A 12,640-nucleotide genomic window follows, 5' to 3' on the forward strand; every position below is an offset into this window, starting at 1 on the left:
CCCGAGCTCCATGTTCGCTTCCTGGGTTCACCCTGCCAGGTGACTCAGCCACAACCCTGCAGTATGGTGTTGAGCCTAGGATGGCACCCTATACACACTACCATCTCCCCGTGTAGGCATCGCTTGGCCTTTTACTCTGGCGCTCAGGCGGACTGGCGGACTAAGCCAGTGCTTTTCCCACAGGAAAGGAGAGGTGACAGGATCCCTGCTCACGGCCCGTGCACGTAATAGGGAGCTTTGGGGGACTGTCCCCACCCCTTCCCCTTAAACCCCGTGCCTCCTCCAAGCTTCCACATCCTGGAGGAAGACGGCGTCTGAGTTCCCGTTATTTCAGGGAGCTGTTTTTGCAAGTTCAGCGTAGGCGCCTGGTGGCTAGCGCATGTCTGTCCCAGGGACAGGTGGCCAAAGAGCTGCTGTCTCCTTGGGTCCAGAGGCTCAGGACAGGCATGCTTTCTGCCCAGACTCCTTCCTAAGAGTGGAGCACGCGCCCTGCCCTACTCATCCCCTCCTGTCTCCGTAGCAGCCAGGCTTCCGTCTCTCTGCACAGGGAGCGGGTGACACTTGTATTGCCACCGGCCGCTGTGCCTGCCAGGGCCGGCTCTCCTGCTTTGCAACCGTTTCCAGACCAGAAGGCCAACGGCTCCTGCTCTTCTGCCTGGGCAGCGTGCTGCACCTTCCACAGACATGCTCCTGGGGAGCGCAGTGAAAGAAGTGTCCCTTTCCTTAAGGATCTTTCCACAGGCGCAACCGCGCTTCTCTCTCAGGCAGAGGGGTGCTAGAGCAAAGAGGATTTCGCTTCATGAGGGTTTCGTGCACTGTGCTCTGGAGACTAGCTCAGGCAATCAGCAGCAGCATCCCCAAACCCAACTCTGATTTCCCAACCAATGCTGCGCTTTCCCTGAGGAGATGCACGGGCAAAGAGCCTTAAGTTGTATGCGGGTTTCTCCCACCGTGAGACTGGGCTCAGGCAACCAGCAGCAGCAGCCCACAGTACCGACTTTGATTTCTCAGCGAATGTTGTGCTTTCACAGAGGTTTTGGGCTTGGAGCGAACCGCACTTCACCACTGTTTTCTCAGCAAGGCTTCGTGCGCGTCATGGAAGAAGAGCTGCCGTAGAGCTGCTGCCTCTTGGGCCTTGTTTTCCCGGGCTCCAAGTTCGCACCCGGGGTTCACCTTGCTAAGCCAAACTAAGCAGACACAGTTACAACCCTGAAGCAGCATGCGTGGCCTAGCATGGCACTCTATGCCTATTACCATCTCCTGGGGTAAGTAAGGCTTTGCCTTTTGTTCCGGCGCTCATGAAGACTCGGGGTCTATGCCAGTGCCTTCACCACAGGAGAGAGGTGGCGACAGGATCCCCGCACACGGCCCGTGCCCTTGGAAGGGGAACTGTAGGGGACAGTCTCCACTCCATCCCCGGCACAGCCCTGTCACCCACATCGCTGCCACATCCTGGTGGAAGACGGCATCTGACTGCCCGTTTCTCCTTGGGGTTGTTTCTGCGAGTTGCGGGTATGGCACCTGGTGGCAAGCCCAAGTCTGCCCTTGGTACAGCTGGCCTAGGAGATGCTGTCCCCATGGGACCAGAGGCACAGGAAAGGCCTGCCTTCTGCCCAGACTCCTTCCTCACTGGGGAGCACGTGCCCCGGCCCTAGTCGTCCCCTCCTGTCTCCTTAGCAGCCAGGCTTCCATCTCTCTGGACAGTGAGCGGGGGATTCTTGTCTTGCCACCAGCCTGCTGTTCGTGCTACAGCAGGGTATCCTTCTTCCCGAGCGTTTCCCGACCCAGAGGCCAACGGATCCTTCTCTTTTCTGGGGGCGGCGTGCTGCGCCTTCCACACATTGCTCCTGGGGAGCGCGGTGACAGACGTGTGCAACCATGCTTCTCTCTCAGGCAGAGGGGATGCTAGGGCAAAGAGTATTTCGCCCCATGCGGGTATCATTCATCGTGCTGCGGAGACAAGCTCAGGCAAGCAGCAGCAGCATCCCCAACCACAACTCGGATTTACCAATGAATGCTGTGCTTTCCAACGGCAGATGACAAGGCAAAGAGACTTTGGCTGTATGCGGGTTTCTCCCACCGTGAGACAGGGTTCAGGCAAGCAGCAGCAGCCCGCAGAACATTTCTCAGCGAATGCTGTGATTTCGTAGTGGCTTTGGCTTGGAGCGAACAGCACTTCGCCGCTGCTTCCTCAGCAAGGCTTCAGTCGCGTCAGGGAAGAAGAGCTGCGGGAGAGCTGGTGCCTCTTGGGCCTTGCTTTCCCGGGCTCCATGTTCGCTTCCTGGGTTCACCCTGCCAGGTGACTCAGCCACAACCCTGCAGTATCGTGTTGAGCCTAGGATGGCACCCTATACACACTACCATCTCCCCGTGTAGGCATCGCTTGGCCTTTTACTCTGGCGCTCAGGCGGACTGGCGGACTAAGCCAGTGCTTTTCCCACAGGAAAGGAGAGGTGACAGGATCCCTGCACACGGCCCGTGCACGTAATAGGGAGCTTTGGGGGACTGTCCCCACCCCTTCCCCTTAAACCCCGTGCCTCCTCCAAGCTTCCACATCCTGGAGGAAGACGGCGTCTGACTCCCCGTTATTTCAGGGAGCTGTTTCTGCGAGTTCAGCTTCGGCGCCTCGTGGCTAGCACATGTCTGCCCCAGGGACAGGTGGCCAAAGAGCTGCTGTCTCCTTGGGCCCAGAGGCTCAGGACAGGCATGCTTTCTGCCCAGACTCCTTCCTAAGAGTGGAGCACGCGCCCTGCCCTACTCATCCCCTCCTGTCTCCGTAGCAGCCAGGCTTCCGTCTCTCTGCACAGGGAGCGGGTGACACTTGTATTGCCACCGACCGCCCTGCCTGCCAGGGCCGGCTCTCCTGCTTCGCAACCGTTTCCAGACCAGAAGGCCAACGGCTCCTGCTCTTCTGCCTGGGCAGCGTGCTGCACCTTCCACAGACATGCTCCTGGGGAGCGCAGTGAAAGAAGTGTCCCTTTCCTTAAGGATCTTTCCACAGGCGCAACCGCGCTTCTCTCTCAGGCAGAGGGGTGCTAGAGCAAAGAGGATTTCGCTTCATGAGGGTTTCGTGCACTGTGCTCTGGAGACTAGCTCAGGCAATCAGCAGCAGCATCCCCAAACCCAACTCTGATTTCCCAACCAATGCTGCGCTTTCCCTGAGGAGATGCACGGGCAAAGAGCCTTAAGTTGTATGCGGGTTTCTCCCACCGTGAGACTGGGCTCAGGCAACCAGCAGCAGCAGCCCACAGTACCGACTTTGATTTCTCAGCGAATGTTGTGCTTTCACAGAGGTTTTGGGCTTGGAGCGAACCGCACTTCACCACTGTTTTCTCAGCAAGGCTTCGTGCGCGTCATGGAAGAAGAGCTGCCGTAGAGCTTCTGCCTCTTGGGCCTTGTTTTCCCGGGCTCCAAGTTCGCACCCGGGGTTCACCTTGCTAAGCCAAACTAAGCAGACACAGTTACAACCCTGAAGCAGCATGCGTGGCCTAGCATGGCAGTCTATGCCTATTACCATCTCCTGGGGTAGGTAAGGCTTTGCCTTTTGTTCCGGCGCTCATGAAGACTCGGGGTCTATGCCAGTGCCTTCACCACAGAAGAGAGGTGGCGACAGGATCCCTGCACACGGCCCGTGCCCTTGGAAGGGGAACTGTAGGGGACAGTCTCCACTCCAACCCCGGCACAGCCCTGTCACCCACATCGCTGCCACATCCTGGTGGAAGACGGCATCAGACTGCCCGTTTCTCCTTGGGGTTGTTTCTGCGAGTCGCGGGTATGGCACCTGGTGGCAAGCCAAGTCTGCCCTTGGTACAGCTGGCCAAGGAGATGCTGTCCCCATGGGACCAGAGGCACAGGAAAGGCCTGCCTTCTGCCCAGACTCCTTCCTCAGTGAGGAGCACGTGCCCCGGCCCTAGTCGTCCCCTCCTGTCTCCTTAGCAGCCAGGCTTCCATCTCTCTGGACAGTGAGCGGGGGATTCTTGTCTTGCCACCAGCCTGCTGTTCGTGCTACAGCAGGGTATCCTTCTTCCCGAGCGTTTCCCGACCCAGAGGCCAACGGATCCTTCTCTTTTCTGGGGGCGTCGTGCTGCGCCTTCCACACATTGCTCCTGGGGAGCGCGGTGACAGACGTGTGCAACCATGCTTCTCTCTCAGGCAGAGGGGATGCTAGGGCAAAGAGTATTTCGCCCCATGCGGGTATCTTTCACGTGCTGCGGAGACAAGCTCAGGCAAGCAGCAGCTGCATCCCCAAACACAACTCGGATTTACCAATGAATGCTGTGCTTTCCAACGGCAGATGACAAGGCAAAGAGGCTTTCGCTGTATGCGGGTTTCTCCCACCGTGAGACAGGGTTCAGGCAAGCAGCAGCAGCCCGCAGAACATTTCTCAGCGAATGCTTTGATTTCGTAGTGGCTTTGGCTTGGAGCGAACAGCATTTCGCCGCTGCTTCCTCAGCAAGGCTTCAGTCGCGTCAGGGAAGAAGAGCTGCGGGAGAGCTGGTGCCTCTTGGGCCTTGCTTTCCCGGGCTCCATGTTCGCTTCCTGGGTTCACCCTGCCAGGTGACTCAGCCACAACCCTGCAGTATCGTGTTGAGCCTAGGATGGCACCCTATACTCACTACCATCTCCCCGTGTAGGCATCGCTTGGCCTTTTACTCTGGCGCTCAGGCGGACTGGCGGACTAAGCCAGTGCTTTTCCCACAGGAAAGGAGAGGTGACAGGATCCCTGCACACGGCCCGTGCACGTAATAGGGAGCTTTGGGGGACTGTCCCCACCCCTTCCCCTTAAGCCCCGTGCCTCCTCCAAGCTTCCACATCCTGGAGGAAGACGGCGTCTGACTCCCCGTTATTTCAGGGAGCTGTTTCTTCGAGTTCAGCGTAGGCGCCTGGTGGCTAGCGCATGTCTGCCCCAGGGACAGGTGGCCAAATAGCTGCTCTCTCCTTGGGCCCAGAGGCTCAGGACAGGCATGCTTTCTGCCCAGACTCCTTCCTAAGAGTGTAGCACGCGCCCTGCCCTACTCATCCCCTCCTGTCTCCGTAGCAGCCAGGCTTCCGTCTCTCTGCACAGGGAGCGGGTGACACTTGTATTGCCACCGGCCGCTGTGCCTGCCAGGGCCGGCTCTCCTGCTTCGCAACCGTTTGCAAACCAGAAGGCCAACGGCTCCTGCTCTTTTGCTTGGGCAGCGTGCTGCACCTTCCACAGTCATGCTCCTGGGGAGCGCAGTGAAAACGTGTCCCTTTCCTTAAGGCTCTTTCCACAGGCGCAACCGCGCTTCTCTCTCAGGCAGAGGGGTGCTAGAGCAAAGAGGATTTCGCTCCATGCGGGTTTCGTGCACTGTGCTCTGGAGACTAGCTCAGGCAAGCAGCTGCAGCATCCCCAAAAACCAACTCGGATTTCCCAACCAATGCTGCGCTTTCCCTGAGGAGATGCACGGGCAAAGAGCCTTAAGTTGTATGTGGGTTTCTCCCACCGTGAGACTGGGCTCAGGCAACCAGCAGCAGCAGCCCACAGTACCGACTTTGATTTCACAGCGAATGTTGTGCTTTCACGGAGGTTTTGGGCTTGCAGCGAACCGCACTCACCACTGTTTTCTCAGCAAGGCTTCGTGCGCGTCATGGAAGAAGAGCTGCCGTAGTGCTGCTGCCTCTTGGGCCTTGTTTTCCCGGGCTCCAAGTTCGCACCCGGGGTTCACCTTGCTAAGCCAAACTAAGCAGACACAGTTACAACCCTGAAGCAGCATGCGTGGCCTAGCATGGCACTCTATGCCTATTACCATCTCCTGGGGTAGGTAAGGCTTTGCCTTTTGTTCCGGCGCTCATGAAGACTCGGGGTCTATGCCAGTGCCTTCACCACAGGAGAGAGGTACGACAGGATCCCAGCACACGGCCCGTGCCCTTGGAAGGGGAACTGTAGGGGACAGTCTCCACTCCATCCCCGGCACAGCCCTGTCACCCACATCGCTGCCACATCCTGGTGGAAGACGGCATCTGACTGCCCGTTTCTCCTTGGGGTTGTTTCTGCGAGTTGCGGGTATGGCACCTGGTGGCAAGCCAAGTCTGCCCTTGGTACAGCTGGCCAAGGAGATGCTGTCCCCATGGGACCAGAGGCACAGGAAAGGCCTGCCTTCTGCCCAGACTCCTTCCTCAGTGAGGAGCACGTGCCCCGGCCCTAGTCGTCCCCTCCTGTCTCCTTAGCAGCCAGGCTTCCATCTCTCTGGACAGTGAGCGGGGGATACCTGTCTTGCCACCAGCCTGCTGTTCGTACTACAACAGGGTATCCTTCTTCCCGAGCGTTTCCCGACCCAGAGGCCAACGGATCCTTCTCTTTTCTGGGGGCGGCGTGCTGCGCCTTCCACACATTGCTCCTGGGGAGCGCGGTGACAGAATGTGCAACCATGCTTCTCTCTCAGGCAGAGGGGATGCTAGGGCAAAGAGTATTTCGCCCCATGCGGGTATCATTCATTGTGCTGGGAGACAAGCTCAGGCAAGCAGCAGCAGCATCCCCAAACACAACTCGGATTTACCAATGAATGCTGTGCTTTCCAACGGCAGATGACAAGGCAAAGAGGCTTTCGCTGTATGCGGGTTTCTCCCACCGTGAGACAGGGTTCAGGCAAGCAGCAGCAGCCCGCAGAACATTTCTCAGCGAATGCTGTGATTTCGTAGTGGCTTTGGCTTGGAGCGAACAGCACTTCGCCGCTGCTTCCTCAGCAAGGCTTCAGTCGCGTCAGGGAAGAAGAGCTGCGGGAGAGCTGGTGCCTCTTGGGCCTTGCTTTCCCGAGCTCCATGTTCGCTTCCTGGGTTCACCCTGCCAGGTGACTCAGCCACAACCCTGCAGTATGGTGTTGAGCCTAGGATGGCACCCTATACACACTACCATCTCCCCGTGTAGGCATCGCTTGGCCTTTTACTCTGGCGCTCAGGCGGACTGGCGGACTAAGCCAGTGCTTTTCCCACAGGAAAGGAGAGGTGACAGGATCCCTGCTCACGGCCCGTGCACGTAATAGGGAGCTTTGGGGGACTGTCCCCACCCCTTCCCCTTAAACCCCGTGCCTCCTCCAAGCTTCCACATCCTGGAGGAAGACGGCGTCTGAGTTCCCGTTATTTCAGGGAGCTGTTTTTGCAAGTTCAGCGTAGGCGCCTGGTGGCTAGCGCATGTCTGTCCCAGGGACAGGTGGCCAAAGAGCTGCTGTCTCCTTGGGTCCAGAGGCTCAGGACAGGCATGCTTTCTGCCCAGACTCCTTCCTAAGAGTGGAGCACGCGCCCTGCCCTACTCATCCCCTCCTGTCTCCGTAGCAGCCAGGCTTCCGTCTCTCTGCACAGGGAGCGGGTGACACTTGTATTGCCACCGGCCGCTGTGCCTGCCAGGGCCGGCTCTCCTGCTTTGCAACCGTTTCCAGACCAGAAGGCCAACGGCTCCTGCTCTTCTGCCTGGGCAGCGTGCTGCACCTTCCACAGACATGCTCCTGGGGAGCGCAGTGAAAGAAGTGTCCCTTTCCTTAAGGATCTTTCCACAGGCGCAACCGCGCTTCTCTCTCAGGCAGAGGGGTGCTAGAGCAAAGAGGATTTCGCTTCATGAGGGTTTCGTGCACTGTGCTCTGGAGACTAGCTCAGGCAATCAGCAGCAGCATCCCCAAACCCAACTCTGATTTCCCAACCAATGCTGCGCTTTCCCTGAGGAGATGCACGGGCAAAGAGCCTTAAGTTGTATGCGGGTTTCTCCCACCGTGAGACTGGGCTCAGGCAACCAGCAGCAGCAGCCCACAGTACCGACTTTGATTTCTCAGCGAATGTTGTGCTTTCACAGAGGTTTTGGGCTTGGAGCGAACCGCACTTCACCACTGTTTTCTCAGCAAGGCTTCGTGCGCGTCATGGAAGAAGAGCTGCCGTAGAGCTGCTGCCTCTTGGGCCTTGTTTTCCCGGGCTCCAAGTTCGCACCCGGGGTTCACCTTGCTAAGCCAAACTAAGCAGACACAGTTACAACCCTGAAGCAGCATGCGTGGCCTAGCATGGCACTCTATGCCTATTACCATCTCCTGGGGTAAGTAAGGCTTTGCCTTTTGTTCCGGCGCTCATGAAGACTCGGGGTCTATGCCAGTGCCTTCACCACAGGAGAGAGGTGGCGACAGGATCCCCGCACACGGCCCGTGCCCTTGGAAGGGGAACTGTAGGGGACAGTCTCCACTCCATCCCCGGCACAGCCCTGTCACCCACATCGCTGCCACATCCTGGTGGAAGACGGCATCTGACTGCCCGTTTCTCCTTGGGGTTGTTTCTGCGAGTTGCGGGTATGGCACCTGGTGGCAAGCCCAAGTCTGCCCTTGGTACAGCTGGCCTAGGAGATGCTGTCCCCATGGGACCAGAGGCACAGGAAAGGCCTGCCTTCTGCCCAGACTCCTTCCTCACTGGGGAGCACGTGCCCCGGCCCTAGTCGTCCCCTCCTGTCTCCTTAGCAGCCAGGCTTCCATCTCTCTGGACAGTGAGCGGGGGATACCTGTCTTACCACCAGCCTGCTGTTCGTACTACAACAGGGTATCCTTCTTCCCGAGCGTTTCCCGACCCAGAGGCCAACGGATCCTTCTCTTTTCTTGGGGCGGCGTGCTGCGCCTTCCACACATTGCTCCTGGGGAGCGCGGTGACAGACGTGTGCAACCATGCTTCTCTCTCAGGCAGAGGGGATGCTAGGGCAAGGAGTATTTCGCCCCATGCGGGTATCATTCATCGTGCTGCGGAGACAAGCTCAGGCAAGCAGCAGCAGCATCCCCAACCACAACTCGGATTTACCAATGAATGCTGTGCTTTCCAACGGCAGATGACAAGGCAAAGAGACTTTGGCTGTATGCGGGTTTCTCCCACCGTGAGACAGGGTTCAGGCAAGCAGCAGCAGCCCGCAGAACATTTCTCAGCGAATGCTGTGATTTCGTAGTGGCTTTGGCTTGGAGCGAACAGCACTTCGCCGCTGCTTCCTCAGCAAGGCTTCAGTCGCGTCAGGGAAGAAGAGCTGCGGGAGAGCTGGTGCCTCTTGGGCCTTGCTTTCCCGGGCTCCATGTTCGCTTCCTGGGTTCACCCTGCCAGGTGACTCAGCCACAACCCTGCAGTATCGTGTTGAGCCTAGGATGGCACCCTATACACACTACCATCTCCCCGTGTAGGCATCGCTTGGCCTTTTACTCTGGCGCTCAGGCGGACTGGCGGACTAAGCCAGTGCTTTTCCCACAGGAAAGGAGAGGTGACAGGATCCCTGCTCACGGTCCGTGCACGTAATAGGGAGCTTTGGGGGACTGTCCCCACCCCTTCCCCTTAAACCCCGTGCCTCCTCCAAGCTTCCACATCCTGGAGGAAGACGGCGTCTGACTCCCCGTTATTTCAGGGAGCTGTTTCTGCGAGTTCAGCGTAGGCGCCTGGTGGCTAGCTCATGTCTGCCCCACGGACAGGTGGCCAAAGAGCTGCTGTCTCCTTGGGCCCAGAATCTCAGGACAGGCATGCTTTCTGCCCAGACTCCTTCCTAAGAGTGGAGCACGTGCCCTGCCCTACTCATCCCCTCCTGTCTCCGTAGCAGCCAGGCTTCCGTCTCTCTGCACAGGGAGCGGGTGACACTTGTATTGCCACCTGCCGCTGTGCCTGCCAGGGCCGGCTCTCCTGCTTCGCAACCGTTTCCAGACCAGAAGGCCAACGGCTCCTGCTCTTCTGCCTGGGCAGCGTGCTGCACCGTCCACAGACATGCTCCTGGGGAGCGCAGTGAAAGAAGTGTCCCTTTCCTTAAGGATCTTTCCACAGGCGCAACCGCGCTTGTCTCTCAGGCAGAGGGGTGCTAGAGCAAAGAGGATTTCGCTCCATGCGGGTTTCGTGCACTGTGCTCTGGAGACTAGCTCAGGCAAGCAGCAGCAGCATCCCCAAACCCAACTCTGAATTCCCAACCAATGCTGCGCTTTCCCTAAGGAGATGCACGGGCAAAGAGCCTTAAGTTGTATGCGGGTTTCTCCCACCGTGAGACTGGGCTCAGGCAACCAGCAGCAGCAGCCCACAGTACCGACTTTGATTTCTCAGTGAATGTTGTGCTTTCACAGAGGTTTTGGGCTTGGAGCGAACCGCACTTCACCACTGTTTTCTCAGCAAGGCTTCGTGCGCGTCATGGAAGAAGAGCTGCCATAGAGCTTCTGCCTCTTGGGCCTTGTTTTCCCGGGCTCCAAGTTCGCACCCGGGGTTCACCTTGCTAAGCCAAACTAAGCAGACACAGTTACAACCCTGAAGCAGCATGCGTGGCCTAGCATGGCAGTCTATGCCTATTACCATCTCCTGGGGTAGGTAAGGCTTTGCCTTTTGTTCCGGCGCTCATGAAGACTCGGGGTCTATGCCAGTGCCTTCACCACAGAAGAGAGGTGGCGACAGGATCCCTGCATACGGCCCGTGCCCTTGGAAGGGGAACTGTAGGGGACAGTCTCCACTCCATCCCCAGCACAGCCCTGTCACCCACATCGCTGCCACATCCTGGTGGAAGACGGCATCTGACTGCCCGTTTCTCCTTGGGGTTGTTTCTGCGAGTTGCGGGTATGGCACCTGGTGGCAAGCCAAGTCTGCCCTTGGTACAGCTGGCCAAGGAGATGCTGTCCCCATGGGACCAGAGGCACAGGAAAGGCCTGCCTTCTGCCCAGACTCCTTCCTCACTGGGGAGCACGTGCCCCGGCCCTAGTCGTCCCCTCCTGTCTCCTTAGCAGCCAGGCTTCCATCTCTCTGGACAGTGAGCGGGGGATACTTGTCTTGCCACCAGCCTGCTGTTCGTGCTACAGCAGGGTATCCTGCTTCCCGAGCGTTTCCCGACCCAGAGGCCAACGGATACTTCTTTTTCTGGGGGCGGCGTGCTGTGCCTTCCACACATTGTTCCTGGGGAGCGCGGTGAGAGACGTGTGCAACCATGCTTCTCTCTCAGGCAGAGGGGATGCTAGGGCAGAGTATTTCGCCCCATGTGGGTATCATTCATCGTGCTGCGGAGACAAGCTCAGGCAAGCAGCAGCAGCATCCCCAAACACAACTCGGATTTACCAATGAATGCTGTGCTTCCCAACGGCAGATGACAAGGCAAAGAGGCTTTCGCTGTATGCGGGTTTCTCCCACAGTGAGATAGGGTTGAGGCAAGCAGCAGCAGCCCGCAGAACATTTCTCAGCGAATGCTGTGATTTCGTAGTGGCTTTGGCATGGAGCGAACAGCACTTCGCCGCTGCTTCCTCAGCAAGGCTTCAGTCGCGTCAGGGAAGAAGAGCTGCGGGAGAGCTGGTGCCTCTTGGGCCTTGCTTTCCCGGGCTCCATGTTCGCTTCCTGGGTTCACCCTGCCAGGTGACTCAGCCACAACCCTGCAGTATCGTGTTGAGCCTAGGATGGCACCCTATACACACTACCATCTCCCCGTGTATGCATCGCTTGGCCTTTTACTCTGGCGCTCAGGCGGACTGGCGGACTAAGCCAGTGCTTTTCCCACAGGAAAGGAGAGGTGACAGGATCCCTGCACACGGCCCGTGCACGTAATAGGGTGCTTTGTGGGACTGTCCCCACCCCTCCCCCTTAAACCCCGTTTTCCTCCAAGCTTCCACATCCTGGAGGAAGACGGCGTCTGACTCCCCGTTATTTCAGGGAGCTGTTTCTGCGAGTTCAGCTTCGGCGCCTGGTGGCTAGCGCATGTTTGCCCCAGGGACAGGTGGCCAAAGAGCTGCTGTCTCCTTGGGCCCAGAGGCTCAGGACAGGCATGCTTTCTGCCCAGACTCCTTCCTAAGAGTGGAGCACGCGCCCTGCCCTACTCATCCCCTCCTGTCTCCGTAGCAGCCAGGCTTCCGTCTCTCTGCACAGGGAGCGGGTGACACTTGTATTGCCACCGGCCGCTGTGCCTGCCAGGGCCGGCTCTCCTGCTTCGCAACCGTTTCCAGACCAGAAGGCCAACGGCTCCTGCTCTTCTGCCTGGGGAGCGTGCTGCACCTTCCACAGACATGCTCCTGGGGAGCGCAGTGAAAGAAGTGTCCCTTTCCTTAAGGCTCTTTCCACAGGCGCAACCGCGCTTCTCTCTCAGGCAGAGGGGTGCTAGAGCAAAGAGGATTTCGCTCCATGAGGGTTTCGTGCACTGTGCTCTGGAGACTAGCTCAGGCAAGCAGCAGCAGCATCCCCAAACCCAACTCGGATTTCCCAATCAATGCTGCGCTTTCCCTGAGGAGATGCACGGGCAAAGAGCCTTAAGTTGTATGCGGGTTTCTCCCACCGTGAGACTGGGCTCAGGCAACCAGCAGCAGCAGCCCACAGTACCGACTTTGATTTCTCAGCGAATGTTGTGCTTTCACAGAGGTTTTGGGCTTGGAGCGAACCGCACTTCACCACTGTTTTCTCAGCAAGGCCTCGTGCGCGTCATGGAAGAAGAGCTGCCGTAGAGCTGCTGCCTCTTGGGCCTTGTTTTATTGGGCTCCAAGTTCGCATCCGGGGTTCACCTTGCTAAGCCAAACTAAGCAGACACAGTTACAACCCTGAAGCAGCATGCGTGGCCTAGCATGGCACTCTATGCCTATTACCATCTCCTTGGGTAGGTAAGGCTTTGCCTTTTGTTCCGGCGCTCATGAAGACTCGGGGTCTATGCCAGTGCCTTCACCACAGGGGAGATGTGGCGACA

This window comes from Mustela lutreola, chromosome 16, assembly GCF_030435805.1.
Source record: "Mustela lutreola isolate mMusLut2 chromosome 16, mMusLut2.pri, whole genome shotgun sequence".
Taxonomy (NCBI): Eukaryota; Metazoa; Chordata; class Mammalia; order Carnivora; family Mustelidae; genus Mustela; species Mustela lutreola.